Source organism: Microcaecilia unicolor, unplaced genomic scaffold (genome assembly GCF_901765095.1).
Source record: "Microcaecilia unicolor unplaced genomic scaffold, aMicUni1.1, whole genome shotgun sequence".
Lineage (NCBI taxonomy): Eukaryota > Metazoa > Chordata > Amphibia > Gymnophiona > Siphonopidae > Microcaecilia > Microcaecilia unicolor.
In genome coordinates this window covers 1-6,701 of record NW_021963689.1, presented here as the reverse complement: position 1 = coordinate 6,701, position 6,701 = coordinate 1, and positions in this window count along the sequence as shown.

The window sequence follows — 6,701 nt, the reverse complement described above, 5'->3', positions numbered from 1 at the left end:
TCTTTTCATGGTCTCTATAAAGAAGGCTTTTTTGAGAGAGAGAAAATAAGATGATACCTTTTTTTATTGGACATAACTTCATACATTTCTTGATTAGCTTTCGAAGGTTGCCCTTCTTCCTCAGATCGGAAATAAGCCAATGTGCTAGCTGACAGTGTATAAGTGAAAACATTCAAGCATTACTATGACAGTCTGACAGGGTGGGAGGTCAAACTGTCATAGTAATGCTTGAATGTTTTCACTTATATACACTGTCAGCTAGCACATTTGCTTATTTCCGATCTGAGGAAGAAGGGCAACCTTCGAAAGCTAATCAAGAATGTATTAAGTTATGTCCAATAAAAAAGGTATCATCTTATTTTCTTTCCATGTTTTATTTTGTTTGATTTCTGTTGATAACCTTAAGAGTGGACTAACACGGCTACCACACTCCTCTACTTGAGAGAGAGAGAAATCATTATCAAAATTGGATCGTGTTTCTCCTTTTTACATTAAACTCCATTGGCTGCCCTTTGAGGCAAAAGTTGGGTTTTTTTTTTTTTTTAACTTGGCATGCTTTCTTTTTAAAACACTACAGGGACTGATCCCTAGTTATTTCTTAGTTCATTTTGCTTTGCAACTTATCAGAACTAGGAGACATGAAGCTGCTTTATTTATTTTTTTTTTTTTACTTTCCCTTTTGCCAAGGGTATGAGGAGAGACCTAGTGCTTTTTGACAAATCTCTTGCCACTCAAACAGCCGGGACTCTGGAAAGATATTGCTGGAATGCTTTCCCTTTCACAATAATATCTTTTGTTTTGAAAGAAGATAAAAACTTTCCTATTTAAGAAATATGTATTATGATTTGATTTTTGCCGTTTCCAAAGTAATAATTGGAATCCTCAGAGCAAATGTTCCGATTCTTGAAATCGGATTTCAAGGAGGACATGAAATGAGATTGAAGGGGGGCAGACTCAAGAAAAATATCAGGAAGTATTTTCTTCAAGGAGAGAGTGGTGGATGCTTGGAATGCCCTCCCGCGGGAGGTGGTGGAGATGAAAACGGTAACGGAATTCAAACATGCGTGGGATAAACATAAAGAAATCGTGTTCAGAAGAAATGGATCCTCAGAAGCTTAACTGAGATTGGATAGCAGAGCCGGTAGTGGGAGGCGGGGCTGGAGGTGGGGATAGTGGAGGGCAGACTTATACGGTCTGTGCCAGAGTCCGGTGGTTGGGAGGCGGGCTGGTGGAGGGAGGCGGGGATAGTGCTGGGCAGACTTATACGGTCTGTGCCCTGAAGAGCATAGGTACAAATCAAAGTAGGGTATACACAAAAAGTAGCACACATGAGTTGTCTTGTTGGGCAGTCTGGATGGACCATGCAGGTCTTTTTCTGCCGTCATCTACTATGTTACTATGTTGTTTTCTCTTGGATTGTTTATAAACTGCTTAGAAGTGAAAACAGTGGTAGTGGAATATAAGCCCAATGTAATGTAACATAGAACGGACTTGCCACTACTCAAGCTGCCACCATAGAATACAGAGATACCTAGTCTTCTGAATGGGAAGCTGGACTGGTTTAGCAGAACTCAAGGAAAGGAAATTAACAGGCAAGAATACATTTAATCTTCCTTATCACCCAGCTAGACCAGTCCACACCAGTGTGATGTGCCAAAGCTCATCCATCTGGACAGGAGGAAGAAAGCGCCCTGCATAACTTTACCAAAGGGCTATCATTTCTAGCCCACAGATCCAATTTGTAATGCTTCACAAAGGAATTAAGACAAGACTATGTTGTTGCACAGCAAATGTCTTCTGCAGAGACAGCCCAGCACACTGCAGCCATCCAATTTATTGTAACAAAGAATCTGCCCCCTTCCTGGACTCCTGTGTAAAAGCAGAGATAAGCTGATAATATGAAGATATTTATTTTATTTATTTTTGTTACAATTTGTACCCTGCGCTTTCCCACTCATGGCAGGCTCAATGCGGCTTACATGGGGCAATGGAGGGTTAAGTGACTTGCCAAGAGTCACAAGGAGCTGCCTGTGCCTGAAGTGGGAATCGACCTCAGTTCCCCAGGACCAAAGTCCACTACCCTAACCACTAGGCCACTCCTCCACTCTACCACTTTTGAAAGGAAAGAAAGTCACAGTGTCCTCCATAGAAGATAAGTAAGGATCCCTATAGGAAAGCTGAACAGATAGCCACCAAAAAGGCCATCTTCAAGGAAGATCTTTCAGAGATGCTAATCTGAGGTATTCAAAGGGGTGGCGCCAGCTAGGAAAAAGTAGTTGAAGTGGGGTCCAAAGCTTCTCCCCTCCCCTACAAGAACTAGATGACAACAGGCAGTGACACCAAGGATTGGCCCCCTCCCAGGCAGAGCTTCCACCTGAACCTTAGACATTTCAGAGCCAGATCTCCATCACAACCCTCATGGAGAAAGAAGAGAAGGTTGGGGATGTCTGCCTTCCAAGGAGAATGTATCCTCTGAGCACACCAACCTTGAAGATCCTCCAAACTGACACATAAAGCCAAGAAGTGAGACCTTCCATGCTCAAAGTAAGGTTTTCACCATTTGTACTGGATAGCCCTTGCGCCTCAAGCCTCACCCTTCAAGAGCCATGCTATGCTGTTAACCAGAAGGGATCCAGGTCCTCCAGAACGACTGGGCCTGGGTACCATCCAAATGAGATCTGCAAGTCACAGACACTTTTAGGATGATCAAGCTCACATACTCCCATCTCTAGATCATTTATAAATATATTAAAAAAGCAGCAGTCCCAGCACAGACCCCTGGGGAACCCCACTATCTACCCTTCTTCATGGAGAATACTGACCATTTAACCCTACTCTCTGTTTTCTATCTTTTAACCAGTTTTTAATCCACAATTGTGGCAAAATAGGGGGTTTGCAAACCTGTCAACTGTATTCATGTTTCAGTGTAGTGTATTTCTTTTGTTTGACCAGCAGGTGCTGTTGTTTTCTGTTTTAAAGTCATTGTAATTTAACCCTTTAGTGTCCAATGTTCACATCAATCTGTTCGCATATGGCTTATTACAGGAAGACAACCTGCAATGCCATTGGCCAGATACTTTCAAAGTTTGTGCTCTGGGCTCTGATTGGCCCTAGGAGAAAGGTATGATCCACAGGACTTGACCAGCAAGACACTGGCCGTAGCTCAGGTAAACAAAAAGAAAAGGAACGGTTGTACCAGTCCAAATTGCACCACCTGCTGGAGGGTAGAGAAATACTGACTAGCACAGGCAGCACCCGCTTTATATGACGACGGACACTGGAACTAATCTGTTTCTCTACCTCTATCTGTTGGTCAGAGGAATATAACCAGGTGGTGTGGACTGGTCTAGCTGGACAATAAGAGATGAGGAATTATCTGAGAGGCAGGTTCAGGGCTGGATTTAAGAACTAGGTGCCCAGAGGCGAGGACCAAGGGGTGTTTTGTTTCTTTCCCTTACCTTGGGAGATATTCAATAGGTGCAACTTGAAGACAAGCCAGCAGACATATTCTAGTCTTAGGCCCTGCAGTGGCCTCACCTCCTCCTTTGTATCATGGACTTACTCTGAATAGTCCGACAGCTTGTCCAGAATAACGCAGCAAGGAAGGAGAACGGATCACATAACTCCCATTTTGAAAGAATTCCATTGGCTGCCTTCTCTCTGCTAGAATTGGTTTTAAAAATATTATGTCTGGGTTTAAAGCTCTCTTTTTCAATTTACCCGAGTATCGCAAGATAATCAGTGTTTTTTTCTTGAGTTCTTCTCAGCACCGTTTGTTAAGCTGTCTACCACAAGGAAAAGAGCTTTTAGCTATAGTGGACCTTCATTATGCAACACATTACAAGGCTTTCAGAAAGTGCTGAAAATTTGGATTTGCAACCCTTGCTTTTGTTCGATTATGAAACCTGTTGCTGAACTCAAACACTGTGTCTAATTTATTATTACTGATGTTGTTTTATTGCACACCGCTTTAACACAGTTGTAGTAAGTGGTGTATCGAGTGTATAAATCCAGTCCACCCAAGCACAGGTGCCTCGTTATCACAAAAACAGTAATTACTGAAGGACCCGTGAATGTTCATGCTGGCTTTTCTTCAAGTGCTATTGGCAGACCTGAATGGAAGAAGCAGGCCTATAAAGATTGGGCACCAGAGGGCCATTGCCTACATCACTTATTCCTAAATCTAGGCCTGAGCAGGATACCAGAACCTTTTCTAGGAAGAAGAGGAGAATAACCATGACAGGGATTCAATTCAGTCTGCACAGCTGGGCTTTGTGTATTGTACAATAGATAATTCACACATCTGTGTCACAGCCATTTGTTAGGTAGTGAATCTCATTTAAGAGAAAGAAGTTTATAGCAGGTTCTTGTGGACACATGTCCTTCACTGGTTTGACCAAAGCTGATGTAGTACTCACAGGTAGATGGTAGGACATTCTAGGTAATTAATATTGCTGAATTTATACACTTGTGTTTTAATGCTTTGATTTGAATTCTCTCTAAGGTGCAAGGGGATGCACTTTTGATCTTTTGATATGTTTTTGCTTCTCCAGCAGAATCGGCTATATACGCAGGGGTTATAAAAAATTGCATATGTTCTTAGTGTTATCTGCTTTCAAACAACTTAAAGATGGTTTGGCAAAACAAAACAAACAGGAAAGTAACCTCCACACCCATAGCACAAGAGCAGGTGGTCAAAAAAGAAGGGGGCAGTTGCTGGTTAAGCCAAGACCAGCACTCTTGCCTCATTGTTTGAAACTTGTCATTAAACACTGGAGATCAAATACACATCCTTGGGAAACTGTGGGACCCCTGCTGCAGGCATTTGTACCAAAACCTAGTCAAGTTGGGGTCCATAATAAAACTTTGGGAGACATCTCTTGGTCGCGCCTTTTCTTTTTGGCTACCTCTGCTCTTCTGGTACTGCTTAAATTTGGTTTCGACAATGAAGATCAGAGTGGGGTAAGGGAAAAGCAGTTTAGAGGGCCTACATCAGCCCAAGAGGTGCTGGAGGGAGGGAGCAGGAGAATTGTAGCGACAAGGTCACAAGCATATGGATCAATTTCTCATTTCTTACTGTTGTTTTCAGCTGATGTTTGGCCTGTGCCTGGTCACCTTTTTGGTAAGAGGTGCAACGTAACAGAACTAATAGAAAGCATCGTGTGAAATAAAGACAGACAGCTCGCTTGGCTCCTTAGTTTGTTACATTTTCTATAAAGAGTTTAGATAACTTCAGAATATTTTATTCTGGGGTATTCAGTTTTTTTTGTATCCGCACTGAACAGCAATTACACTCCTAAAACTGTATGATCAGTGCATTTTTAGGAAATTTTACCTTCAATTAACTGAAAAATAAAAGTAAAAACGATTTTCTCATGGCCTGCAAGGACGGCAGGTTTCTGCATGCTTCCCTTGGGTGAGGACATGTACTCACGTAAAGCATGCTTCAGAATACTGTGCAGTCTCTCTGAGGTGTGCTGGTAAATTTTTAACAACAGGCTCTTTCTCCGGACGTAGCCAGCTCTGCAGTTGGAAAGGGCCAGGGGTGGCCAGGTGGGGGGGGGGGGGGGGGTAGCAACGCTTGCCTCTCTCTCCTCCCTCCCTTCGTGCGGGCACGCTAGGTATACCTTTGCTGGCAACCAATAAATGGACTGCCACCACTCCCAATGTCCTTGCTCTGAGCAGCATGCTGGAACTTCTCTCACATGCTTGAGAAGTCCCAGCCTGCTGCTCAGAGCTGGAAACAAGGAGCTGGGAGCAGCAGCAGTCTATTTACTTGGCTGGCAGGGCTCAGCATCCCACCAGCAAAGTAAAAAAGAATTCAGCAGGGGGCCCAAGCCCACATTTTGGGAGCCAGTTGTTAAAGTAGCCATGGAGGGCCCTACTTTAACAACCGGCTCCCAAAATTCTTAAAAACTTAACAACCGGCTCTTGCGAGTCTGTGAGAGCCTGCTCCAGCACACCACTGCCTTTATCCCTTGCAAAAAAAGTAGCTTAACATTTGTACATTCTGCTGTCTTTGAGCTTAAGCACAGTCAAATGCATATAGTGTGTTTGATCTTCATTCTCGGTGACAGGAGAGAGGTGAAGGAAGCGAGTATACATGTGTACAGCCTCTTCACCCCAGCCTTGCATTGCTCATAACACAAAAAGTAACAGACATAACTTGGTGTGTTTTGTGAAGTTTTACATTGCTGCTGATCACAGCACATTTTGTGGCAGAAAAATCATTTTACTTGGTCTTCATTCAGGGGCAGCAGTTTAACCTAGTGAGCTTAACTAAAAGCTGGATATATTAAACCCCCTGAAGGGGGGGGGGGGGACCACATAATAATGGCAAGCAAAGCAAGAGAGGGTGGGATATTTACAAATCTGTACAGAGCATAACCTGTTACAGATAGAGGAGGTCATTTTAAAGGCTTATGCACAATTCATAGAAGTCATGGTCAACATGTGCTAATCACAGTTTTAGGAAACCATTTACACATGTAAAAGGAACAGATGTGAGCAGAACATAAATTGTGTGTATTTCCAATTTTAAACGAGAATGCCTCTCTATTAAGAAAAAGCCGGATATTGGTATTACAGCTGTTCTGTGGTGGGTAGAAGTGGACAGGAGTCCTCGTTTGGATCTAGGGTTCACATCATTCACTGAGGGACCAGCTGTCTTTACCTCTTTCGTGTGTAACATGTCTACATGT